General features: G+C 54.7%; 2 protein-coding genes across 2 annotated transcripts in view; both read right to left on the reverse strand.

Moving 5' to 3' along the window:
- Tspan18 (tetraspanin 18) overlaps positions 1-1,413 on the reverse strand; it is a 38,337-nt gene extending 36,924 nt beyond the window's left edge. Inside the window, exon 1 of the mRNA XM_013514198.1 lies at positions 1,337-1,413. The gene's annotated coding sequence lies outside the window, so the exon portion shown is untranslated. The remainder of the gene's footprint in view (positions 1-1,336) is intronic.
- The window catches only part of LOC102021985 (GSK-3-binding protein FRAT2), a gene marked incomplete at its 5' end in the record, with an annotated part of 93,967 nt that continues 69,308 nt past the window's right edge, over positions 1,398-26,056 (reverse strand). The window contains 1 exon segment of the mRNA XM_013514199.1: positions 1,398-1,474.

The following is a 26,056-nucleotide window of genomic DNA, read 5'->3' on the forward strand; positions in this document are numbered from 1 at the left end:
CAGCCCTACTCATCATTGGCAAAGCATGGAAGCTACAAAGGTGCCCTTCTGTGAGATGAGATGATCAACTGTGGCACACCTGATGGAATAGTATTCAGCAGTGAAGCCACAGGAAGACTCGGAGGCCCTTGCGGTGCGCCTGCTAAGAAGACCGTTTCTGTGGCTGCCTACTGCACGACTCCAATCATGTGACATTCTGGAAAAGGCGGAGCTATGATCGAGTAAGAAGATCATTGGTTGCAAGTGAGAAGGCAGGGAAGACCAAAAAAATATCAAGGATGGGCTTTCTTGCCAAGCAAGAGGGTCCCCAGTGGCTACCTTTCCCATCTTCTGCGGTAACAACTGTCATTGGGCTGGAAGCCACCAGTAAAAGACTACAGTTCCCAGCCTCCCTTGTGGCTAGGGACATCTCCTGACTACATTCGAACAATGTGAATGGACAAGACCTGTGTGTCCTCGTAGGCAGGAGCAGCATGTTGTCGTCTCCTGACCCCCTCTCTTGCTGGCCAGAACGGAGATGCCAAGCAGGCCATGGGGATCGTGCAGACCAGGGACAACTGAGTCATGAGATAGAAGGACCTGGTATCTGTTGTAAAATAATCACTTTGGCTGAGAATTTCACTTAGAAAAAGCCACCTCTCTCTTGCTGAAGGAGCCATTATTTGGGATTTTGTCACACGTGAGCAATCTCTTATGGTCACTGATGCAGGTACCCACAAGATTGTTCTAAGGATTCCTCATAATATAGGTAAAGCACCTTCACTCACACTCTCATTCATTCATTCATTCATTCAGTGGATAATGGGCCAGATTCCTGCGCTGGGATATAGGGAATCCAACTAAGAACAAGGCAGAGAAGATTCCTGCCTTTGTGACACCCACATGTGCGTGCAGAGAAAACCAGCCATCAGTGTAAGAAGCCACACACGAGGGACTATCACAAGTGCAGGAGTGGTACTGGCCAACAGCTGCTGCTTACCGAGTTCCCGGCTCACCACAGCCGTCCTGGTCTAGGCTCCTTCCATGTATTACCGCGTCTTATCTTTCCCACAAACCCAAGCAGCGGGTGCTCCTGCCTGTCCTTTGACCAGTGAGGAAGCTGAGACACACAGAGGCTGAGAACCCTTTCTGAGGCCACACAGCTGGCAACTGGTAATTCCAGGATTTGCACCCAGGTCTGTCAGATTTTAAAGCCTTGATCACTGGGTCTTCCTGCTCAGGCAAGGCCGTGATTTGGAAGGGTAGGATGTCGTGTGGATGGTTTTGCTTAGCAACAGCAATGGTCTCAACAAAAGTAGCAGAAAACCCCACGCGGAGCAAGCTCAGCCCCCCTTACCTGGGCAGCAGTGTTGAGAAGTCCACCCAGGGGTGCGGCTGTGTTTCTAGAAACCTCGTTCAAGAGGCTCACGCTGCAGCAACAACGGGGCCCAAAGCACTGGCCCCTGCAGGCGCGAGGCGGTCCAGGGGCGCCCACCTGTCGGGAGACACGGAAGGAAGGGCTGTGAGTGCCTAGGAGAGGGATTCCACCAACCCGGTCTGCTGCTCTCCCATTCCTGTGTGCGATGCTCTCTGCATGCCCTGCAGGAGGAGGAAAGACACAAGACGCAGTAGCCTGGCGTCTGCGCAGGATGGGGACCCAACACCAGGCCCGGTGGAACCGGCCCTGAAGCACAGAGAGCCGCCTGGATCCCAGATGCTGCTTCTAGCAAAGTGCCCTTTACAAGGGGGTGGGGAGCTCGGCAAGTGTCTCACGATTTGCTTTGATGGAAAACGTAACTTTCTGTGTCTGACTGAGTGGGAGGAAATGCCACGCCTGAGTCTATTGGAGGAGAGGTCCTTCCCCTATGACAGTGCATTCCTGGGCTGCTCCAGCCAGAAGGACCAGTCATTTTGTTTTTCAACCTTCACGATGAGCAACATCCCCAGCCCTTTGACTGAGGCTGAACAAGGTGTGTGTGTGTGTGTGTGTGTGTGTACCAGGCAGCTGGGAGTGTGGATTCGAAACAGGGGAACCCCAGCCACATGCAGGGCCCACCTCTTTCCAGAAGTGCAGCCCCAGGCAAGTCGGGTCCTCTGGGGTGCCAGTCTCTTCTTTTGTAAAACAGGACTCAAGACAGCGTCTCTCCCCCAAAGTCTGCCGGGGGATAAGTGACTTTCACGAGGCACAAAGCCCACAGGAGAGTGTCTGGCACATAGCGATTGCTCAAAAAATGTTAGGAAGGCGACAGGCCGATTGTGTGTGCGCACACGTGCCCGCGTGTACGCAGTAGGTGAAGCGAGCCCTGGACTGGGACTTTTTGCCGTGTCCCTGCCAAAAAGATCTCCAGACACAGAATCTCCGTGGCCGCAGCCACTCCTCCCCCGGCCCACCTCCTCCCTCTCACAGACCATCTTGGGCCCAACCTGCCTGCAGGACCCCCGACCCCAGGCCCCCAAATGCTCTGCTAGATGCAAATGCCATTAGCGCTCTGCAAGCTGGTGAGCTGATGTCACTGTCAGCCAGAGGCAGCCAGCGTCGGCGAGCGGGGAGCAGGGCTCCCCAGCTTTTCCAGAAGGGATGTGGAAGAGACAGACAGCTTTGGGAAAGAGGTGAGGAGGGAGACGAGACCGTTTTAGCAGCAGGATGCGCAGCTGCTCCGGCTCGCTGTGCCCTTGGTTTCCTAATCTAGGAAAGGGTGCTGGGCCAGCTCTCAGCCTCTGCAGACTCTTGGGGTCCACGCTGAAGCCTGGGACGCAACAGCCCACAGGGACGGAGGCCCAAGAAGGCTCCTCCGCTCCCGCCTCCCTGACAGCAGCAGCCAGGAGGCTTCGTGGCGGGGTGGGGTGGGGTGGGAGGGGAGAGCAGGCTGCTTCAGGCAGAGGCTCTGGGAAGGAGAAGCAGAGATGCCCAGGTGCAGGGGAGGTGGCAGGTGTGGTCGAACAGTGCCACCCTCCCTTCTGAGATACAGTGGATCTCAGCCTACATTAGATTTAAGGACAGAAATTCTCCATCGGTGCGGGATGCTGCCTGAAAACGCTCCCTTTTCACATTGAGGATTGAACCCAGCATATTGCATGAACTACATCCCAGTCCTTTACTGATTGATTGATTGATCAAGAAGGGTTCTCATTGCCAGGCAAGGTGTTGCATGCCTGTAATCCCAGCACTTAGGAGGCTGAAGCAGGAGTATCGCTGGAAGTTCGAGCCCAGCCTGAGCTATATAGTAAATTCAAGGCCAGCCTGAACTACAGCAAGACCCTGTCCACAAAATTTTTTTAAATAATTAAAAAAAGAAAGAAAGAAAAGAAAAAGTCTAAGTTGGTAAGTTGCCCAGGCTGAGCTTGGGATTCTCCTGCTTCAGCCTTCTAGAGATCTGGGATTACAGGCATGTGCCGCCACATCAGGTTGACACTGTTTAAAACAGAAAATAAGCCAGAGAACTCAGGAGTGTGCATGTCACAAGCCCACGTACACGAGAGTACAAGCCAGCCCGCGAAGGCGAGTGCCCTTTGTCTGTGTGGGGCATCAGTGTGTGTACATGTGTGGTCCTAAGCTCGCGTGTGTGTTGCTGGGCCAAGAAATGGCAGGTGGGGAGGACATGGCAGAGAGGGAGCGGGGGCTGGGTGTGGCGGTCCCAGGCCTGGGTCATCCCACAGAGGCCCCAGAAGCCCAGTCAGCACCAAAGCTGCAGCCTGGCCCTGGCTGGCTGACCCTGGGCCACCCACTCCCCAGGCCCAGGCACACGGCTGCAGGCACCGTGGCTCGGCCTGGCCCAGTCCTCCACTCCCCTTCTCTGCAGTCCCTGGGACACCTGGCCGGCAGAGGAATGGACCCTGTAGCAAGGCTGAGCTCAGTGAGCAGGCACCTGCCTTCCGATCCTGCCTGGAACCGGCTACGGGGTTGGGGAAGAGCTCAGGTCTGCACACCTGAGTGACCTCGCAGCTGCCAGGCTGACCGCGAGGGTACAGGAACCAGGGAGCCGTGACAGAGAACCCAACCGATGCTTTTCCACGGTTCTACCCCTGCCTCAGTTTCCCGTGTGTGTGTGTGTGTGTGTGTGTGTGTGTGTGTGTGTGTGTGTGGTGCACTGGGGATTGAACCCAGGTCCTTCACACTGAGCTACATCTCCAGCCCTTTTTATAATTTCGAGACTGCGTCTTGCTCAGTGCTTAAATTGCCCAGGCTGGGGTGGAACTTGCATCTTCCTGCCTCCCAGAGCGTGGGACTGCAGGCGTGCCCGCCACAGCTGGCTTCAGTGTCCCCATCTATAGCACTGAGAACCTCTAAGCTCCAGCACAGAGCTATGCACAGCCCGTGGTGTCTCATTTTCTCTGTGACTCACCGTTCACCCCACAGCCAGACTTTACCTGCCGGTGCCAGGAGGGCCTCTCGGCAGCGAGGAGTGGGGACAGCAGCTGTACGTGTGGGTCACTGACCATGGTGGACTGTGACAGCTCTGCGGCAGGGAAGTACAGGAGGGAGGAGGGGCGATTGCTGGTAGACCACTGAGGCACAGTCTTTCCCCAGGTTTGCGCTGGGCTGATCCCAAATTCAATCGAGAGGACGGGCGTCCTGGGCCCTGGAATCCTGGGGGCCATGAGCATTCCTCATTCAGGAGCATGAACTGAATGTCTGCTGCGTATCGGGCCTCAGGGGCTCCAGGGATGAATGAGGCAAAAATTAGACTTTTGGGGGGAGCCTAGTATCTCAGGGTGTAGGAGGGCTCAGTACCCGGCTGGGAACTCACAGGAGAGAGGAGCCCGGGGAAGGCTGCTGAGAGGAAGGGGCACACATGAGTGTGTGGGACGGGAGGAGGGCACTGTGGACAGAGAGACCAGGCGGGCACAGGCACATGGGAGCCAAGTGTGAGGTGGGCATTCAAGACCCTGCGCCACGGCTGTCCGCTTGGCAGAGGGGGAACTGGGGCAGGAGGGGAAGGCGCGGGCTGATGGCTAAGGTCCATGAATGCCAGGCTAAGGACGATGGGCTCTATCCACAGGCAAAGCGGAGCCACTGCGGGTCACAGGGCAGAGGTTTGCTTCAGGTAGACCGGAAGAACTGTGGAGCCCGGGCAAGTGCAGAGATGATGAGACTGCAGGGAGGAGGAGTGGCTAGGGCAGGCGTAAAGGGAGGACAACAGAGGCAGGGGTGCGGAGGGGGTCTGATGACCAAATGGGGACACGTCTGGTTGTGTTCTAGTTTTGCCACTGCCACCGACTGCGTGGCTTCTAGGAAGTCATTTCTCTTCTCTGGCCTCCATTTCCCCTCTGTGAAGTGGACAAAATAACAGCCACCTCAGAGGGAGGTGGGGTTCAACCAGCTCCCACCTGAGAAGCATCTGGAATACAGTGAGCGTCCGATCTTTGCTTTTAAAAATAGACTTTTGGTTTTATTAACCAGCGATGCCCTTCTTGCTGAAATTCAAGGTCACATAACTGGATAGGATGGGCCGTGCCGGGCCCCAAGCCCCAGGAGAAGGAAGTTACGAGCAAATAAACCTGGGATGGCTCAGGGAAGAGTCTTGATTTTAAAATATTGTGAAAGAAGAAGACTGCTTTATGACTTCTGCACCGTGTGCTTATTAAACCCCAGCTATAAATGTGAACTAATAAGTAAAACGAGTTAAGCTAATGAAAAAAACCAACCTTCAGCCTGGATCCATATTACCTAATGGCGGCCCATAAACATAAACATAAAATTTTAAAATACAAGGATGAATTGCCGGGCTCAGAAGCTCGAGGAACCTGCAATTTCTCTGTCTGACAAATAAACGCCATTGATTTTAGCGGGCCGCTCGCTGCTTATGAGTGAGTCTTCGGGAAGTCATAAAGGAAGGAATTATTTCCAACTGTTTACTCACTGAGGATTGTAGGTATTGAATTTAAACTGTCTCCAATTCCTAATTAGTGCAAACCAAATTAGAATCCAAGTATAGCAGAACTGGAAAGGCCCTTCGAGGCCTTCGAGCTCAGTTTTCTTTGTTTTACGGACCAGGGGCTGGAGGAACAGAGAAGGGGAGCGACTTGCCTAAGTTCACACAGCGACCCGGGCTGCTCCAGTGCCCACAGCCTGCTCTGGTCCCTGCAGCCTCCAGGACCAGGCCTTTGAAGTCACCTGTCCTTGTGTAGGTAGTTACAATAAGGACTTCCCAACCGCTGTAGAAAATAAGCAGCCCAAGAAAGGATGCAAAGCCAGGCGGCTCTGTCTTACACGTGTGGAGTGGACATTCTGGTCTTGCAGCTCGGCCAAGCAGCCCAGCCAGGAAGGAGACACCCAAGGGACAGGAAGGAGACACCTGGGGGCCTATGGTCTCTTCCAGGGGCTGAGGGCTCCCCAGGCCCCTTTATGCCTTCAGTCCCCAAGGCCTCACTGTATGAGAAGCCGGGCTCAACTCTTTCTGGCTCTGCGTCACACACACCTCTGCACGTGCATGCAGGTGCACGCACACGCACATGGATGAGCATGGAAACCAGGGAGCTCCGTGTGGAGCACATGCACACACATGTATGCGTGCCTGTATGTATGTGTGTGTTGAGCTCCAGGCTGTACAGGAGGGTGAAGCAGATGTTTAATTACTACCTCAGTGTATTTAATCAACACGATCCATACACAACCCATATTACATAATTATTTTGCAATCACCACACCAAATGAAATACTTTATTGCTGAGGTTTGCTAACTGCCAGGCCTTGATGCCAAAGGACGGGTAACAGGTGGGGATTGTCCTTCCCTTGTTCCCTGCTCTCCCACCCGGCACCTCCTCGGTTTTTTGGGGTCCTGTTCCCACCACACCACAGGGCGTGGCCCTCTGAGGATCTGCTTTCGCGCTCAGGCAGTCCCTCTGGCCTGCCACCCACCCAAGAGATAAAGGCAGCTGGACAGCAGCAGTCTGACCAATTGCCAGCTGGTCATCCGTGTCCAGATAACCGTGCCTCAGCTTCCCTGTGTGGATGGGGACACCAGCAATGATCCGAGGTGATTTTTGACTTAATGCTGTGAACGGCAGAAAGCAATATCCTTTTCAGAAATCCTTTCAATCAGTCTCCAAACTTAGGGATTTTGCTTCCACTCTCTCTCCTCTCCCACAGGTGCCACCTGCATGGATCCTACTCCTTCCATCTTCCCTGACCCACAGCCCCTCATTCTATCCTCCCCCAGGCAAGCAGATGGGGCTTCATGAGCTGTGCCTGGACGATGCCACTCTCCTGCTCAACAGCCTTCCACAGCTCCCACCTGCTGTGCATCGAGTCCCTCCCACCCAGGGCGCAGGCCCTGGAAGATCACTGGTGTCCAAGCTCCGCCTTTGTCTCCTCCGGCCTCAGATAGCACAGGCGCCCGAGCTCTGGATAAGGCCATGAGTGACAGGCAAGAGTTTCACTACATTTTGGAGGCATCCACGCCCTCCAAGTGGGGCAGGCCAGAGCATCTTTATAAGCCACAGACCTCCGCAGGCCCCTCTTGGGAGGGCAGTCTGTGTGTCCCGCTGTCCCTGTTCATTTCCGGGCTGCCTGGGCTTCCTCCCTCTCCCCTGAGCCGGCCACACAAAGCAGCCTCATCTCGGGGGCCAGCGCACATCTGCTGAGAGGCAGGACATCTGCACAAGCTCCAGGGCAGACGCGCACGCTGCACAGCTAAGGGTCTCAAGAGGACCTGCACCGAGGCTGAGTCTGCGCCAACTGTTACCCAAGTGTGAAGCAGCACAGGTTATTCCTGTCGCCCCTTAACCAACCTACGACCCTGTGCTCTGAAGTCAGCGCACCAGCAGTCCAGTCTCCACCTCTGACTTCGCTGTGGGGCTCTGGGCAGATGCCTGACTTCTCAGAGCCTTGGCTATAAAGCAGGGGTAAACACAGTTGTTACAGATGGTGTTGTATCACCACATGTAACGTGCTTTGTTTGGCAATCAGTTTTATTTATTTATTTATTTTTGGAGACAGATTCTTGACATATAGTTCAAGTTGGCCCTGAACTCACTCTGTAGGCTCGCCTGGAACTCACAGCAATCCTCCTGCCTCAGCCTCCTGAGTACTGGGATTACAGGTGTGCTACCACACCTGGCTTCATAGGTTTATTGATAAGGATAATAAACTTAGCAGCCCCTAGCGGCTGGTTCTAGATGGACAGGAGAAATCCTTTCAAAGTTGCCACACATGCAGAGTGACAGGCACCTGCTCACAACCCATATGTCCATGCATTCATTCAGCAAACGCTCATGGAGGGCCAACTGCCTGTGCTGGCGAGACAGGCCCTGGGGGCGGCCAAAGGGACTCTGGCATTGAAGTGAAGCTGAGTTCAGAGGTGGTGGCCTGGTGGTTCTAGGAGCTCCAGTGCCTCTGGACGCCTGTCACGCTGGTGCTAGATGAAAGGCCCCTGTCACTGTTGTAGGTAGGAAGCCCCTGGCACGAAGGGCTCAGCTTGTGGGGGGCTCAGAGGGGAGGAGGACGGGCAGCCAGGCAGAGGGCAGCAGGGCCCAGGACACAGTGCAGGGGCGGCGCAGGCTCTAGGCCTGATTTCCCCCTTGTCTGGAGGTCAAGCCTTGCTCTCCGGACTCGGAGCTTCCCGAGACCTTGGCCTGGGTGGAAGGCAGCCTGTGTACCTGGCCAGGCCCCCCGGAAGATGCCCTGACCACTGGGTCATCCACCAAGCGTGCAGCCTGCCCTGGCCTGGCCCTGCAGGGAAACAGGAGCTGAGCACTCCGGGTCAGCAGGAGAGGGCAGCTGGGGCAGGATGTCGTCTCCTGGCTGGGCCCCTGGTCCCTCCCACTGGCCCACAGCTTGGGCTGTGGATGGTGAAGGACCCTAGGGAGGGAGGCTTCCTTCCTCTCATGCTGCACGCTCACGTCCATCATGCACGCATGCACGCACGCACGGCCAAGGCTGGGGCTGGCTTGGAGCCCTGACTCTAGCCACAGCTCCTGGGCAGCTTCACTTCTGTGCTCTGGGGCAAGTTCAGTGCCCTCTCCAGGCCTGGAAATGAAAGACGTATTTTTCAAGATCAAAAGATGGGGGCTGAGCCGGGTCTGGTGGCACAGGCCTATAATCCTAGTACTCAGGAGGCTGAGGTAGGAGGATCACCATGAGTTCGAGGTCAGCCTGGGCTACATAGCGAGACCCTGTCTCAAAACAAAAAGGGCGGGGCTGAGTCCTTGTAGAAGGGTGAGGGCAAGGGGAGGAGGCACTGGAAGGGACAGAGCCCGGGGTGCAGGAGGACCCTGACCAGGGAGAAAGCCGGACGCGCTCAGCCTCATCTGCAGAATGGGGACAACACTGCTTCCCATCTGTGGAGCTAAAGGTGCAGCTAGGAGTTTGCCTGGGACACGAGCTGGGGCACAGTGACCCGGGGAGAGGGAAGCCATGACCACTGCCGCAACTGCGTCTCCTCCCCATCATCAAGGGGCTCTCCTGGGGACACCCCAGCCACCATGCATACCACAGCCACTCTTAGGGCCTTGGGGGGCCTGGGACATGTCCACTTCACACTGGTCTTCATGGAGGTGACAGCCCTCACAGACCCCAGAAGTCCCAGCCCACAGGACCTTCCCTGGCCACACACCCCCGACAGGACACGGCTGGCCTGGTTCTCGGGGCAGTGGCCCCCTGTACCTGGGGCGCTGGGGTAGGGGCTGGCATTGGGCACTTGACTCACCCCATGGGTCATATTTTAGCAGCAGGACATACCCACAGGTCACAGGCCAAGTTACAAAGCAAACGTGTCACGCTCTGAGGGGACAACTCCTTGGAGAGTCCTGGACCTTGGCAGGTACTGGGGAGCAGGAGAGTTTTCCATTCCCACAGGAAAGAGCCGAGGACAATGGTCCTCCTTGTGGCCCTGGGGACAAGGTTACTAAGGGTCACGGGCCTTGTCCTCGTGGAGCTTGGATTACGAGGGGTCATCGTCCTGTCCTCATAGGCTCTGGAAACAGGGTTACCAGTGGTCACAGAACCTGTCCTTATGGCCCTGGGGACAGGGTTACTAGGGGTCATGGGCAATGTCCTCCTCGTAGGCCCCAGGGACAGTTATGATGGGCCTCAGGCCTCTCACTGAGGGCTATGGGGCAGGGTTTATCAGGCCTACTAAGTAAATCTCCAACTTTCAGGAGGGACTCGGGGCTGCGGGGCCCCTGGCTGCAGACGTGGGGAGGGAGGCCGGCCCTGCAAGTGAGACTGCCCAGGCCCTTGGCCCTGCAGGGCACAGACCTGGGGGACCAGATCCTGGCCTGAGGTGCCCCTTCCTGGCTCTGAGCCTCAGTGTCTTCCTCTGTGACTCAGGGATAATGAGCCCGTCACCTCACAGGGCCACTTGTTATGTAGGTAGAAGGACAGACAGCTCTGTGCAAAGTGGTCAGCTCAGGCCTGCCCAGAAGTCAGAGCTCTGGCAGACAACACGGCAAGCATGGATTCTTCTTATTCTCCCATTTACCAGGGCAGTGACCGTGACCCGGGAAGGTCTGTGAGAGCCATAGTGTCCCCACGCTATGCTCTGCTTCCTCCCAGGATGCCCGCGTTTTAGACGAGAAACACCCAGTGACTCAGATGTCCTTCTCCAGAGTCCTCTTTCAATAGTGTCTTTAGTGGCGCGGCGCTGGCGGCCTTGATGTCCAGAATCGACTCAGAACATTTCCCTTTCATGGTCATTTTGACTTTGGGGAAGAGCCAGGAGGTGCACAGTGCCGCGTACGGTGAATAAGACAGACGGGGTCACCGCCACGTTTCTAGAAGCTTTCTGTTGGATGGCAGCCAGCAGCAGCATTCACCATAATTTTGATCACACCTCAGAAAGCAGCCCCTCTCCTGATTTCACTGCCCCCACCCCCGCCACCTGCACATCACTTATTACATACGCGTCACTCGGTGCATTCGCAGCTGCTTCCGTTCTGTCTGTCTCCAGTATAGCAGTGTACCGTGCGGGCAGCCACCGCCTCTGTCACCACTCGACCTATGGCACGTCACGACAACACTTGTGCCGTTTTCAGCCCTCCTGGGCACCACCACAGAGCCCCTGCTGCCCCTGCATGTACAGTGACAGTGCCAGGCTCCCTGCAGCCATATGCCATGGGATTCTCACTGCAACCCTTGCAGACAAATTTAACGGGGGAGACTGAGGCTCAGAATGGAAAGAGAGGTGCACATGGTCATCCGCGGGGAATCAGGAGCCCTGAGCTTGGAGGTTGACGGCTCTGTGCCACCCGGTGGCTTAAGAAGTGGGTGTGTGATCCAATCTCTCCCGGCTGCACTTTCCCGTCTGCAAGATGGGGCAGAGCTCCCTGTGCGGGGTGCGGGTGCAGGCCGCGGCACGATGCGGTGAGGGAACTGCCATGGAGTGCCAGGCAGCTTGGGCCCGGCCAAGTTTGAAACAGAAACACCACCCGCAGTTGCTCTGCCCACCAAGCCTGTGTCCCACCCCTCCTGGGGCTGCCAAGGAAGGGAAGGAGGGCACCTCTGGAGCCAGCCTGTCCTGAACTGGAACCTCGCTTGAGCCCAGCTCAGATGTGGTGCCCTCAGGTGTTTGTGCGTGTGTATACACTCGCACCATTCTCCTTTGAACTTTACAGTTTTCTCCTTTGCAAAATGAGAATAATTCCTCGCCCTAGGGCTGTTAGGTGTATCAACGGGGATCTTCTACTAAAAGGGCTTTAGTCTTTCCTGCACAGGTCTTTTTTGATGTCTTACACAATCTAGTTAGAACACTATTAACCCTCCCTGCAGGGGGAGGGGAGGGGGCAGGGGCGCTGGAGGCTGCTTCCTCCCCCTAGACCACCCACCCGGGGCCCTCCCATGGAGCACCAGGCACAGCAGGGCAACACCCTCCCCATGAGAGATCGCTGTATCATCAGCCCGTCCTACAGAGGGGCAAACAGGGCCTCAAACAACCTTGGCAAGGTGCGCGCTGCAGCATGGAGGAGCCCGGTGGAGAGGGCAGCAGGCTAGGGAGAGGTATCTGGACACAGCTACGCTGTCCTCTGTCTGGAGGGAGACAGGGAATGGAGAGGGACTCCCGGGGGCCGTGGGAGGGAGGGATGCACAGACCCAAGGAAAGGAAGAAGAGGCCGAGGAGGGGCTCATTAGAGGGAAGCCGGCAGACGTGGGCTCATTTATTTGGGCTAATCCCAGGGAGTGTCTGAGAAATAGCTCCCCTTTTTGCAGAAGGCAGGAGAGGAGCCTTCATGGAGAGAGGACTGGATGGGGGCTGGGAGACAGGAGGGTAGGACAGGGCCCAGTGCCAGCGCTGGAGCCAGCGACCCTGGCACTGAGGCGTTGCCATCCGGGCGCTGGGAGCAGAAGCATGCGTGTGTGTCCACCAAAGCATTCAGCGGCACTTGGCCTGGAAAGCACAGGGCAGGCAAGGGCTGGAGGGGCTAGGGCTGGAGTCAGGCAGAACCCTCCCTTTCCGGAACACTTCAGCTTCTGCTGTCAAGGCCTTCAGTGGGCTGGACGAGGCCTCTCACACACCTAGTGTTCGCTGACTGTGGACCTCAGCCCCACCCACAAAACCCCTTTCCCACAACTTCAAGGTGGGCGTTTGCTCACATTGCTGGCTACTCCAGCCTACCCAAGGTGGCAAGGAAATTAAACCACCTCATCAGCTGATACGGCTTCCTCTGGCTGCTGTAATGAATCCCCATGCCAGCAGCTTAAAAACAGCAGGAATTTATCCTGTGATGGTGAGGCCGGGCGTCCTTTTAAATGGGTCTCCCCAGGTTCAAACTAACGTGTGGGCGCGGAGCCTCTGGAAAGAAATCCATTCCTTCTCTTTTTAAACCCTTGAGGCTTGTGGCCCCTTCCTGCTCCAAAGCCAACAAGGTTGACCGGGTCTTGCTCAGGCAGCAATTCCCTGGCACTCGTGGGGAGGCAGCAGTGGCCTTGGCAATGGGGGGCCCCATTCACTGTAGTCGAGCTGCAGAAAGGACAACCAGATGGGGTGAGGGAGGCTGCTGAGTCCTCAGATGCTGTGGTCACCCAGACATCGAGGTGCAGTCCAGAGCGGAGGACAGAGGTCTAGCTGCCATCCCCGTGGGTCCCGTCCCACGCTGCCCCTTTCCTGTGCCCCCGTTGTGCTCTCAGCACACATGCAAGTTCCCCGGTCCTCTGCGGCTCTGTGAAATGTGACAGGGGCCACTGGAGAGCTTTCTGCTACCCCAGGTGTTTTGCAAGGCGACTAAGTTTGGACGGAGCTCAGGCTGAAAGGCAAAGATGAGCCCTCCCCAGGACTCCAGCAGAGCCCCTTCACACTGCCCTCTGCCCGAGGGGCGCACCTGCCTGCACATGGCGTGCCCGCCCCTCCCCACCCCCACAGCCAGGCTGCCTCCACCTCCCCGGGTCCCGGGCTCTGCGCAGAATCGGCCCACCTTCTAGGGCCCACACGTGGGTGGACACATGGGACCTGCACAGGTATTTGGGGTCCAGGATGCAGAAGGGGCCAAGGGAGAAGGGGAAGGTGTGACTCGAGGAGAGAGGAGCAGAACTCAGCGCGGCTGGGTGCTGGGTGCTGGGTCCCAGGGCGGGGAAGTGGACAGAGCCCGAGAGTCAGGAACCTGTTCTTTCTAGGGGTGACAGCAGACTGCAGGGTGACACGAATCACAGAACCACGGGGACCCACTCCTTGTCACCTACAGCAGTTTTATCCCATACTCCTGGGGCACAGGGACCAACATCCTATTTCACAGATGAGGGGACTGAGGCTCAGAGGTGGGCCTTGGGGGCGGTCAATCCAAACACTGTTCCCCTCTCTACCCAGCATGCCCCACCCCGGCCCCCACCACGGGTTCATCATCATAAGCCACTCTGGAACGCCACAACGGTATCTGGGGCCTGTTGGCCTAGGTCTGTCTGCGGGCTTCCGCAGCGGGACCCCTGCCAGGCAGGTCACACTGGGGAGCTGGGAACATAAGCCCAGGATGTGGAGGTCCTGGGATGAGACAGGTGGTGGCAACCAGCCTGGGGAGCATCAGGCCCTGGAAAGGTTAAGTACAAGCAGGGACCTGGGGGTAGGGGTACCACTGTGACCACAGGTTCTAACCTGGCCCAGGTGGGCTGGTCATCCAGGTTGGGCCCCTGTACACTAAAACATCTTGGACTGGCACCATAGGAAGCATTCAGGGGTTCCAATGCCTTCACTTTTAAAGATACCCTCCCCCACCAGGTAGGGCTTTGGCAAGCAGGACATCGGATCGGACAGGGCCGCGAGGGAGAAAAGACACAAGGCATTTTAGCTGCCTCGCTGCTGTGAGGTGGGCCCAGCTTGGAAGAGACAGGTCGCTCTAGATGGGACGGGGAGGTTCTGTCCTCCCGCGCCATGTGCAGCTCTCGCTGGCCACAGCCCTCTGCGGTACGGCCACTGGAGCCAATTGGCTATGCACTGAAACCTACAAACCGTGAGCCAAAAATCAACCTCTTAGGGCTGGGCATTTAGCTCAGCGGCACAGCGCCTGCCTGGCAAGCACAAGGCCGTGGGTTTGATTCCCGGTTCCGGAAACAAACAAACAAACAAACAAAGAATAATAATAATAAAAGCAAAAATCAACCTCTTCTCCTGTAAGTTGTGGGTGTCTGGCATTGTGTCTCGGTGACCTACGACAAGTGTCAACATGGTGATTCCGCAGGTGACAGATGCACGGGCTATCCAAAAGTGTCCAGAGTTCATGGACAGATAGGGGCAAGGTCTTGGCCTTCTCTGGCCCAGGAAGGCCCTTCTTTCCACCATGTGCCACTAACTCTGGGGTATAGGAAGCGGTTTTTGTCCCCTACCCCCACCAACCGTCCCCAGCCTTGTAAGGTAGACACAGATTCACCTACTCACCAACCCATCGAGAGTTAAAAATACGAGGAGAAAACACGACAAGGGCATCTAAACATGCGTCCAGTCTCAGCTGCACAGCACCAGGCTCTCCAGAGCTTCCCCTGACCACAGATTCTGCCCGTAGGGGCCATGGCCCTGCCCATCTAGAGACAGCTGCCTACTGCCAGCCTGAGCAAAGGTCAGAATCCAGTACCGAGTGTGTGTTGCCTTTGCATTACTGCAAAATCGGAACATGTTTTTGGCTGGTCTTTAATGTCCTACATAGCCCAAGATGTACTCAAATTCAAGATCCTCCTGACTCAGCCTCCCCAGGGCTGGGATTATGGGTGTGTCACTGCACCCAGCTGCAATATGTAAAACTTTTTATGTAAGGGAAGTGGAGGCTGTGAGAGAAGGTTCTGGCTGAGGCCACAGTCAACCCTAAACACAATGCTGGCTCAGGTCTCTGTGGACTCCTGTCACCTTCTGTGTTCCCAGCACCCAGGAAAGCCTTTGGCCTCAGGTGGAACTAAAGTTTGCAGCAGGAATGAATCAAGGAATGAATGCTAGCAGTTTCTGTGAAGCACCAGGGTCCTAGCTCAAGCCCAGCCCTGGGGCACCTAGGCGAGGCTTCTTCGGCCTGGGCGAAGAGGAACCCCTTCCCAGTCCCTGGCACCGACTTCTGGCCCTGGACCTTATCTCTCATTATCTCCTGCTTTCCCTTCCTCCCATTGTCCGGCTGGCTTCCCGCAGCCCCAGGCCAAGGGCCGGCTTTGTCTGGAGGTCACCAGGCACTGCGCAGAGACAGAGGGTGGAGAGGGCCGCTCTGCTCCCCTCCAGGGAAACATTCCTGTCTGGATTTTCCCAGCGCCCCTCCCCCTCACTGCAAGGCTTCCTCCCAGATCTGAGGCCCCGCCCAGCCCTGTGGCTGTGCTCAGAGACCCCAAAGAGGCCAACGGATTAGCTTGGGTATCAGGGAGGTGGCAACAGATTACCATGCAAAATAAATAGGCAGAGCCAATAAATTAGGGAGTTAAACAATGACAAGAGAGGGAGTGCAGGGTGAGGGGTGCCAATCCTTCTGTCCCTAGCAGTGGGGGGCGCCGGAAATCCCGAGATACCTGAGGACTCAGTGGCCTGAACTGCACGCCCCACTTCTCTGGAGAGGCAGGTTTCACGGAGGGAAGATCCAGAAAGTGGGAGAGGAGGAGGGGCAGTCAGGACCAGGCTTGTGATTTAACTGACTCGCAGCAGCTGCCTACAGAGATGAACCCTAATGCAAGAAAGACGCCCCATGGGTCTTCGGGAACCAACTCGGAGCAGCCGACCTCTTTCTCCTCTCCCTCCCCTCCTCCGGCCACTTGCCTCCAACGAGCTTCACTAATTGACTCAGAGGGTGATGCAAAATGCTGGAGACGTGTTCTCATGACAGTATCAATTCTGTTCATTTTGGCTTTAAACCCGAGTCAAGACCTTAAATGCCTGTGTGTAATGGTTTGTGTGGGGGCCCAGGGACAGCAGAAGCAGTGGCTCACATGACACCGAGGGCTGGCTGTGTGTCCGGAGTGAGCTGCTGCTGGTCCATGATGCTGTTTTCAGGGAGACCTGAAGTTGAACCTGCTCTGCGGCAGGGAATAACAGCCCCAGCTCAGGTTCACCTGCTCCTGAGTCCTTAGTTCCTTTACTCTCCTGAACTTGGTCTAGTAGGTCTTAAAATGGTATGAGAGGGGAAACTCAGGTCCAGAACAATGATTGAGCACACTTCCGTGCTCCCGAGTAGTCTGCCCTTATTGGCACCTGCCATCTTCCCCAAGCTAAACTGCTTCTTCCCCTCAGGTTGCTGGGAAGCACAGCACACAGGGGCTGTAATTCCAGAAGGCTGGATGTTCCCCAAACACTGATGCTCTGCTTCCAGAGAGAGGAGCTTGACTGAGAAGGAGCCTGGATCTCTGTCTCCCAGCCCAGCCTGGAACTCCATCTCCCAGACTCCTTTGCACTGAGGTGGTCATGTGACTTTTCTTGGCCAATGGGAGTGGAAAGTGTGCCCTTCCTTCCAACCTGTCTAGGAAGGTCCTGGGCCCTCTCTACCTTCTTCCTCATCCTGTGGTGACCCCGGAAGCCACATGTTGGAGATGAAAGGAACTCGGAATCCTAAATACTGGATGGAAAGTCACTCACCAACCACTCTCTGAACTGCCGCGTGGGGAAAACCCCATGTGGTGCTCAGGGTTGTACTTACAGCCCCAAGTACTGCCTTCACTAATGCAGTCAGTTACTACCAGTCACTGTATCCACAGAGTTCTTGGGAAAAGCCCTGGCCAGCCCAAGAGGTCAGGCAGGAGTTTGCTGAGTGAAGAGCTAGTTATTGATTACCTGCTATCCGGGGCCCTGTCTCATCATATGTCCAAGTTCTCTGGCATCTCCATCACTTCCCTCGTACCCCTGCGACCCTCTCTCTTTACTGCCTGTCACAGCCAGGCTTCTCACGGGAGTTGCTTACACTTGTCACCATTTCTACATCTTCCACTTCCTTCTGGACCTCCGCAAGCGTGACCTCTATCCCCAGCCGTTCTTAACAACAGGTCCAACAAAGCCCCCAGGCTCCTGGTTTGGAGTGTCTGGACGCCCCAGGTCCTCAGTCCCTGTGTGATACCCCTTATCCATGGGGTATACATGCCGACACCCCCAGGGATGCCTGAAACTACAGCGGCACTGGACCCCACGGTTAGTACGTTTTTCCCCTATGGATACACATCTATGATAAAGTGTAATTTATAAATTAGTGACAAGAGCTCAAGAAAAACAATAAAATGGAACACTTATAACAAAATATTATAGTAAAAGTTATGTGAATGTGGTTTTTCTCATATCTTATTTTATTGTATTCACCGCTCTTGTGATAACTGAGGGTTAGAAGAAGCATTTATGGTTTCTGTTTGGCATAGGCAAATTTCGAGCATCAATACCGGAGTCCTTGGGTCCCTCCCACTGCCACTGCTCATTTTTAGCAATTTTTGCAGAAACCTACTATGTGCTGGACAATGTTCTAGTCAGGGATGAAGAAGAGGAAGAGGAGGTGAGGAAGAAACCATCCCTGCCCTTGACAGGTTTCAGTCCTGATAGGTAGAATATATTCCCATTCTTCAGACAAGGAAACTGAGGCTGAGAGAAAAGTGTCTCAAATAGCGTGGTTGATTGTATCATCTTGCTTACTGACCCAACATGGATTCATCAGAAAAAGATCCATTAAAATGATGCCTTTGAGAGAGATCAAACTTCAACATGCACCTAATTCAATTCCCAAACAGGGACAGGGAGGAGAAATAGTGCAATCCCTGGCTCTACTTCTCTCCACCCAATTTTACTATCATTTTCTAATTAAAAGTCAAGCACTCTCAATAATCCCTGATGAGCACCAAGAAAATGTCTTTGTCCTAATTTAAGCTCCATGCAAAATGACCTAATATCACAGGAGCCAAAATTATTTGACCTTTGTCAGGATCACGGGCTGCCTCTGTACTTCCGTCTCCCCATGTGCGCAGGAGAAGTCGAAGCCAGCAGCCTCAGTTGGGACTTCAGTGTCTGCCATTTGCCCGCTGGGAACTGCCTTCCGGCTTCCGGTACTCCACAAAGTTAACATTTTATTGCGTGCTCATGTGTGCGTCACGCGATTAAGAACAAAGCCAGGAAGTCGGGCTGTTGTTGAATACACAAAGCTACTAAAGCCAGAAGCTTTAAGTAACTTGCCCAAGGATAAACGGCAGTAGATGGCCACATCAGGACGGTCTAGCTTGAGTGCCATGTCGGCACCTCTCATAGCCTCATCTATTTGTAAAAATGCTCTCTCTGTAGCTTCCGGGAAGTAGAAGTCATGAGACCCCACCCTCACCCCAGAAGCCACGCTTGGTGTCCTCCATCTTCACAGCACAAGGCCTGTCCCCACACGGAAGCCCGGCTGCAAGAGGTGCCAGGTTTGCCCAGGGAGGTTCTGAGGGCCCCAGCCACATGGCTGTGAGAAGTTGCACAGGCTCCCTTGAGGATGCAGTGCCCAATCACCAGGTGGGTCAAGGTCAAGATCAAGATGAGTCAGCAGATCATCTCTGAGTCAGTCGAGCCAAGGTAGAGACGGCAAAGAGGCCCCTAACTCCTCAGGGTCTTGGTGTCAGGAGCTCAGAGGTGCTCATGTTTGCCCCTTGGATTTCCTGGGGTCCTTGCTATACTTTGACAGCTACCTCCTTTGACTGGCAGAAATGCAGGGAGCCCCCTGCACCAGAACACTGATCCCCTCTCTCTTGCCAGACACCTTTGCTGGATCCCACAAACCTTTCCAAACCGGCGTTTGCCAGAAGTAAGCCGTTGGCTCCGGCTCTGGACTGTTCTGCAGTATAGAGATTTTTGCTGTCACAATATTTACTATAATAAGACTTGACAAATAGAGCACTACCATAAGTGACAGTCTGTATAAAAGAAAAAAAGAGGATTTAAAAAAAAGCCAAACATACACACACACACACACACACATCCTTCCCCACTCAAGAAAATGGAAAAAGCAGAGTGCATAACAGAGGGGAGAAAAGTCAATTAAATCATGATAATTACTTCCGCTGCCGTGCCTGAGAGCAGCGTGCACGTCTATTAATTAGGAGTTCCACGTTGACTGTGGCCGTGTGACTTCCACAGGGCTGCCAGCATGCTCGTAATGACATTCTCCCGGGGAGCAAATGTGCGAAAATATTTTCACCCTGGCAATTAGCAGTTTTAAAGAACCCGAGAGACACACACACACACACACACACACACGCACGCACGCACGCACGCGCACACACACACAGAAGGCCAGGTTCCTGGGCAGGAAATGCAACAATTTCTGCTGTCCCCATCCCCAGAAGTCAGGATGACCAGTCCCAGGCCCTACAATTCCTAGCTCCTCCCTGCACTGCAGGAAGCAGGGTGAGGGGTGTTGAGGGGGTACACAAATTCCTACACTGACGCACAGGACAGGAGACCAGAAAGCAGGGTTTTCTGGTGCAGCCCCAGCCTCAGGCAGGACAGAAGAGTCTCTCTGAGGGCCACCTTGAAGGATGGGGCTTCAGGACAATGGGACGCCACCCTCAAATCCAGACCCACGCCTACACACCCACATAGGGACTGTGCCTGACAATCCAGACAATCTCTAACGCCTCGTGCTGAAAAGACACCCCCTACCTGTTCAGACAGGTTGTGGGCACGGTCAGCAGGGATGAAGAGATCACCTAAGCCACTTGGCAAAACAGAGAAACTGAGGCTCAGGGGGATCAGACCATGGACACTTAATAGCAGGACTATGAACAGCGCCTTGGCCTCTTGAACTCTAGCCTGTTCTCTTCTAAAGAGATAACAGGCGACCTAGGTGTGGTGGTATGCACCTTAATCCCAGCACTCTGGAGGCTGAGGCACGAGGATTGCACCAAGTTCAAGGCCAGCCTGGGCTACATAGGGAAACCGTATCTCAATGAAACAAAATATTACAGGCAAACCCAAGATACGCTGTATCATGTCGTATTATTTCAGTGTAATAACTAGTGCTGCCTAGTGCCTGGCACATAGAAGAAAGTCAGTAAATAATAGCTCACTTCCTCCTCAAGCGCCTGTGAGGATGTGTGTCAGACCTTGGCTGTTGAATTTCCCAGCCCTGGGGGACAGGGAGGGCCTCTCTGGGGACAGTGGAGGGCCTCTGGTTCTTCCTGGGATGAGGCAGAGATTGGCCTCCCCTCTCCCGTCTCGGAGGACAGAGTCAGGGATTCAGGTCTCCAACTGATGCAGGATCCTGGGCCACCACGGTGCCTGCCCTACTCAGCTGGAAACAGGACCCAGCTGAGGCCCTGCTGATGCCCTCTGGCCAGCCGGTTGGCAGCGTCAGGAAATCCTCTGGCCCCAGGCCCCAGGCTCTCTCTGGCTTCAGAGCCGGGGCCAGAGGAAGCGAGGGTCAGAGCCACAGGAGGGCTACGTCCTGGAGGAGGAATAGAAATAGCGTGCCGACCGGGAGGGCTGCAGCAGGGAAACGGGCCTTCCTGCCAGGCCCCGGCAGCGCTGTCCCTGCCAAGCTCAACAGCAGGGTTGCACACAGCGCACACCAGGCCGAAGTTGGAAGCTGTGGTGCTGCTTTGCCGGCTGGTGTGCCCAGCCCGCCTCACCCAATAAGCGCGGATGGCCACGGGGAAAGCTAGGAGGACGTCTGCGGAAAGAAGCCGAGATTGCACGCAGGGCCTTTCTCCTGGGAAGGGACAGCTCTGGGGTTTCCCAAGTATTAATAGGCCGATTGTGGGGACTTCCGAGGACAACTCCAGGACAAGTGCCTGGGCCACAGCGGCTGAGCATTTAGACCCCCAGTCAGGTGGCCTGGATGAGACATTAGCTCCTGTTGCACGTGGCACCCAGTGAGTACCCAGGAGTCCGGGCCCTGGTCAGGAATGCAGTCCTTCCAGACATCAGTGGTGGCCCAAGTTACACTTCCCAAGTCCTCCCTCTGCATAAAAGGATTGTCACCTGTACCTATGCCATAGCCTCAAAGGGGCAGAGTCGCTGGCACGCTGTGGCTTGACTATGTGACCTTTCCAGCCAATGGGGCGTCACAGCAGAGGCAGAAATGTACTCGATTCCAGGGTGGCTGCTCTTGCCCTGTGAGCAATTGCTGTGAGAACTGGAGGTTCCAGCAGTCCCTCAGCCCGCATCCCGGAATAAACACTTATAGAACGGATCCCAGGCCCAGCTGCTGGCCTAAGGAGGAGAGATGCATGGATAAGATCCACATCAACGTAGCAGCCAGAGCCTGGAGTAGACCAGCCCAGCCAGGGTGCAGCCCTTCAACATGAGAACAAACGCTCCTCAAAGTCACTGGGCTTTGGGGCGTTTTGTTATGCAGCACATTTGTGGTGATAACTGATACAACTCCCGGTTTACTCTGAGAGAGACTGAGCGGCTTGCTCTAATTTTCAGTGCTGCAGACAGCAGGGCCTGGGGTTGAACCCATGGTAATCACTCAGCCAGTGGTCCTCAGCAGCCATGCCAGCAAGCTGCTCTGGAGATGTTCAAAGCCCAGTGAGCTGCAGTGCCCATCCTCCAGTTCTGAGGGAGCCTCTACTGCAATGCCTTCCCAGACCCACCTGGCGGTACCGCAGTTGGGCACCACTGGCCACAGCATCCCCTGCCTTGAGTATCACCCTCCCCTGGGCCGGGGGGCATGGATCTATCACCTTCTCACCTTCCTTGGCAGGGACAAATCCAAGGTGAAATGGGGGGAGACGGAGAAGCAGCTGTCACCGGTGCGGCCATGCCAGTAGGCTCCTACTCAGGGACCCTGCTACTCATCTGCTTACCCAGGGGGCAGCAGCCTGAAGCCCAGGTCTTCCCGCTAAGTCTGCACTCACTCTGATGTGAAGGCAGAGTCGACACAAGTCAGAGAGGCCAGGCAGAGCAGGAGGGCTTGGGAGAAGCACCACGGTCTCTCATGGACTGTTTCCCAAGTGATCCTCGGGGCTCAGCCTGCTGGTTTGCCAGACTTAAAGCCTCATTAGGCAGAACCTTGCAGTCCTGTTCAGAGTGCATTCCTCGTGAGCAGATCTGATGTACTGGCTCAGTAAGCTACAGATGAATGAATGGAGGAATGAATGAACGAATGAAGAGTCTACTGTCAACTCTCTGGGATCAAATCTTACAAGTCGACATTTCTCTCTTAAGCTCCGATTCCAACCCAGGTATGGTGTGTGGCATTCAGCAGATAAAGTGCTGAGACAATGAATGGGCTTGTCTCAGGGACTTAGTTTCCAAGTCTGTAAAATGGAGCGCCAGGAGCAACAGTGTCTTCAATGTGTGTGGCTGGGTTCCCACCTCTGCTCTGCGAATGCAGTTATCAGAAAAGCAAAGGAGCAAATTCCGGACAGGACAAGGAGTTTGCATGGGGCCACGGGCCTGGCAGCAAAGCCCCATCCTATTCGAGAGGTGGGGAGGGGGCTGATCTTTCTTCTGTGAAATGTGGGTGCTGGGAGCTGATAGCTACTTGTCTTGTATTTTTTACTTTTTTTTTTTCTTCAAACATCCATCACCTGCAACCGGAAGAAGTTGGCACCAGATGCAGATGTCAATCCTCGTTTTTTTTAAACAATGTCACTGGTAAAGGAAATCAAGTCTGGGAACCTCCGTTCTGTGCTCTGAGAAATGCCACAGACAGTGCAGCCTTTTCCACTGAACAATGAAGAATGAAATCGCCGGAGGAGTCCTTTTCGGCTTTTGTCTGTTTTCTATTTTGAGTTTCCTTTGAAAAAGTGGTTTTGTTGCTTTATAAAGTTTGATGGTGTCTGAAGGGCCTGTCTCTGGGGGTCCCGTTCCCAGGGTCTCTGCGCCCTTGAGTTTTATTTTCCCGTCTCGGCCCCTGCATGTCTCAGACTGTTCTCGGTGTCTGGGTGTGGCTGGATCCCAAGGATGCCGAGGACCGGAGGGGGCGGGGGCTCTGTCCAGCCAGCTCAGCCCTTCTCGACGGTCTGAAGGCGGGCCACACCCTCTCTGTCCTTCCCTCCCTCTCACTGCTGGGTTTTGAGCACCTTGCAAAAGGACAGCATCTAGCCGGGCGTAGTGGCGCATGCCTGTAATCCTAGCACTTGGGAGGCTGAGGCAGGAGGATCGTTGCGAGTTTGAGACCAGCCTGGGCTACAAAGTGAGCTCAAGGCCAGCCTGAACTGCACAGAGAGACCCTGTCTCAAAAAAACAAAAAACAAAACAAACAAACAAACAAAAGACAGCATCTGAGGTGTCGTCTTTGCTGTGCGCAGCTCAGACCCACATGTTGGCAGTGGCTGTAGGATCCCCCTTTCCACACTCTCCAGAGAGACCAAGTGTCCTGTTGACAGTGTCATGTCAGGAAGAGCTGCAAAACCAGGTCTTAGAGGTTTTCTCCAGGAGCGCCTGCTGGGCGGAAATTTCAAGAGCCCTTTGGCACCGCTCCTGGCCACAAGAAGACGTAACCTGGGTCCTACTTACTTACCTGGGGCTCCTAACTACTGTGCAGAGAGACACAGGCTGTGCCAGGCACATTGCATACATCATCTCCGCCCCACCAATGCAAGTGCCCAGGACGGTCCCACCTGCATTCATGGAAACCAGGGCTCAGAGAGGTTCTGCAAGTCGCCTGACACCACACAATGGGCAATGGGGCAGGAGCCTCATGAGCTCAAAGTGCAGCTCTCTGCCCGTAGGACATGCAGCTGCCTTTCTCTGCTCAAGGCCCTCTCTCTAACAGCAGCTCCGACAGGCACCTGTCCTGCCAGAGAAGAAAGCACCAGGCTGCTGAGGCCAGGACTGAACAATCAGGGCTGCAGAAATCACGGCCACTGACCCCTAGGAGAGCACAGGAGCTGAGCACAGAGATGTCCGGCGGGCAGCTGGGAGGTGAGCATGTGTGGGCCCAAGGACAGAGCTGAGGGGTGAGGAGCCACAAGGTGACTTGCACACAGAGTATTAATTTCTGTCCCAGTGCAAAATAAAGCACATGTTTTCTGCTTGCGCATGCGTGTGTGCATGCACGTGTGTGGGCTGACGCATCCTGACATTCCCAGGAACGCTAAGGGCCTCACTGGTGCCCAAGCAGCAGCAGCCTAGGCCCAGGGAAGCTGATTCATGATCCTGCCCGGGGCGGTGAGGATGTCCTTACGGGCAGTTGGTGGAGGGAGGCCAGTGCTGTCATCTGCTGGGCTGCTGGGACTTCTGCCCAGCCACCAAGGACAGGTCCTAACTTTAGGCTCTAACTTCATACTTGCCCTAGGCTTTATGGAATAAGGTATCACTGGAAATCACCTTAAATGTATGCATGTGTGCCGTGAGTACACACACACACACACACACACACACACACACCCCACTTCGGGACACCAGAGACCAACCAGGCCCTGTCAAGGAAATGTGCTTTTGTTTCTGTTTGGTGTGAGCTGAGGGCCTTTGCACTCAGCTATATCCTCAGCCCTCTTTGTTCTTTAATTTGAGACAGGGTCTTGCTAAGCCACCAAGTCGCCCAGGCTGGATTCAAATTTGTAATCTTCCTGCCTCAGCCTCCCAGAGTGCTGGGATTCTAGGCGTGTGCCACCTCAAGTCAAATCACATGTGCATTTCTGACTCTACTTCCAGGGCTACTTGTAAACCGGACATCTTCTCACACCCTCTGAATGATGCTCAGCGCCTGAGGAAGGCGGTGAGGAAATGAAGTCCAACAAACGTCAACACAGATGCAGTTTCTGTTGGTCGGAAACCAGCGGAAAAAATCACAGGTTCAGGTGAGAAGGCACAAGTGTGTAGGTGTGTGCATACACAAGCGTGCTTCAAATTCCAACGATGGGCCAGGGAGAGAGAAGAGCTCCGAGCACATTTGTAGAATGGGAAGCCTGTTATTATTTGGGCTGAGACAGATCACAGCCACACTCTTTAATTATGAATGCCTGCTGGGAAATATTAAGAAATGACAGTGCAGCACACATCGATCTGCCTGTGTTTTTTTAAAGTTAAGGAGGCTGGGGATGTAGTTCAGACTAGAGGGCTTGTCTAGCATGTGCGAGGTCTGGGGTTCAAGGCCTGGTACTAACAACAGGAAAAGAAAAGAAAGAGAAAAAAAAAGCTAAATTGAAGCTGGTATAATTGCACATGCCTGTAATCCCACGACTTGAGAGGCTGAGGCAGGAGGACTGCAGTAAATTCTAGGCCATCCTGGGTTACATAGTGAGTTCAAGGCCAGCCTGAACTACATAGCAAGAAATTGTCTCAAAACAAATCAATAAATTAGATAGATAGATAGATAGATAGATAGACAGTTAAGGAAAAGAAGCTGGGTACGGTGGTGCACTCCTGTAACCGCAGCACTGTGGGAGGCTGAGGCAGGATAGGGCTCAGCCTGGGCAACTCAGCAACTTATCAAGACCCTGTCTCAAAATGAAAAAGGTTAAAAAGGGTTGAGGATATAGTCCAGTGCAAAGGCCCTGGAGTCAATCTCTCAAAATAAATAAATTAAATAAATAAAAGGTAAAATTAAGGACAGACACTGAAAACAGGTACTCAAATGTAGCAGCACTGTTCCCAGGAACCAAAAAGGGGAAACAGGGTGAACATCCATCCACAGACAGTGAATAAACAGACCTCAGCACAGCCGCACCAGGGAGGGTTCTCCAGCCATATAAGGGCATGACGCTCTGATCCAGACTACGGTGTGGCCCAGCCTCAGAAATGCCCTGCCGAGTGAAGGAAGCCAGACACGAGGGACCGCTATCATACGATCCGTTTACATG

The sequence above is a fragment of the Chinchilla lanigera genome, unplaced genomic scaffold (assembly GCF_000276665.1).
Source record: "Chinchilla lanigera isolate Chin_1 unplaced genomic scaffold, ChiLan1.0 scaffold00021, whole genome shotgun sequence".
In the NCBI taxonomy this organism is placed as follows: Eukaryota; Metazoa; Chordata; class Mammalia; order Rodentia; family Chinchillidae; genus Chinchilla; species Chinchilla lanigera.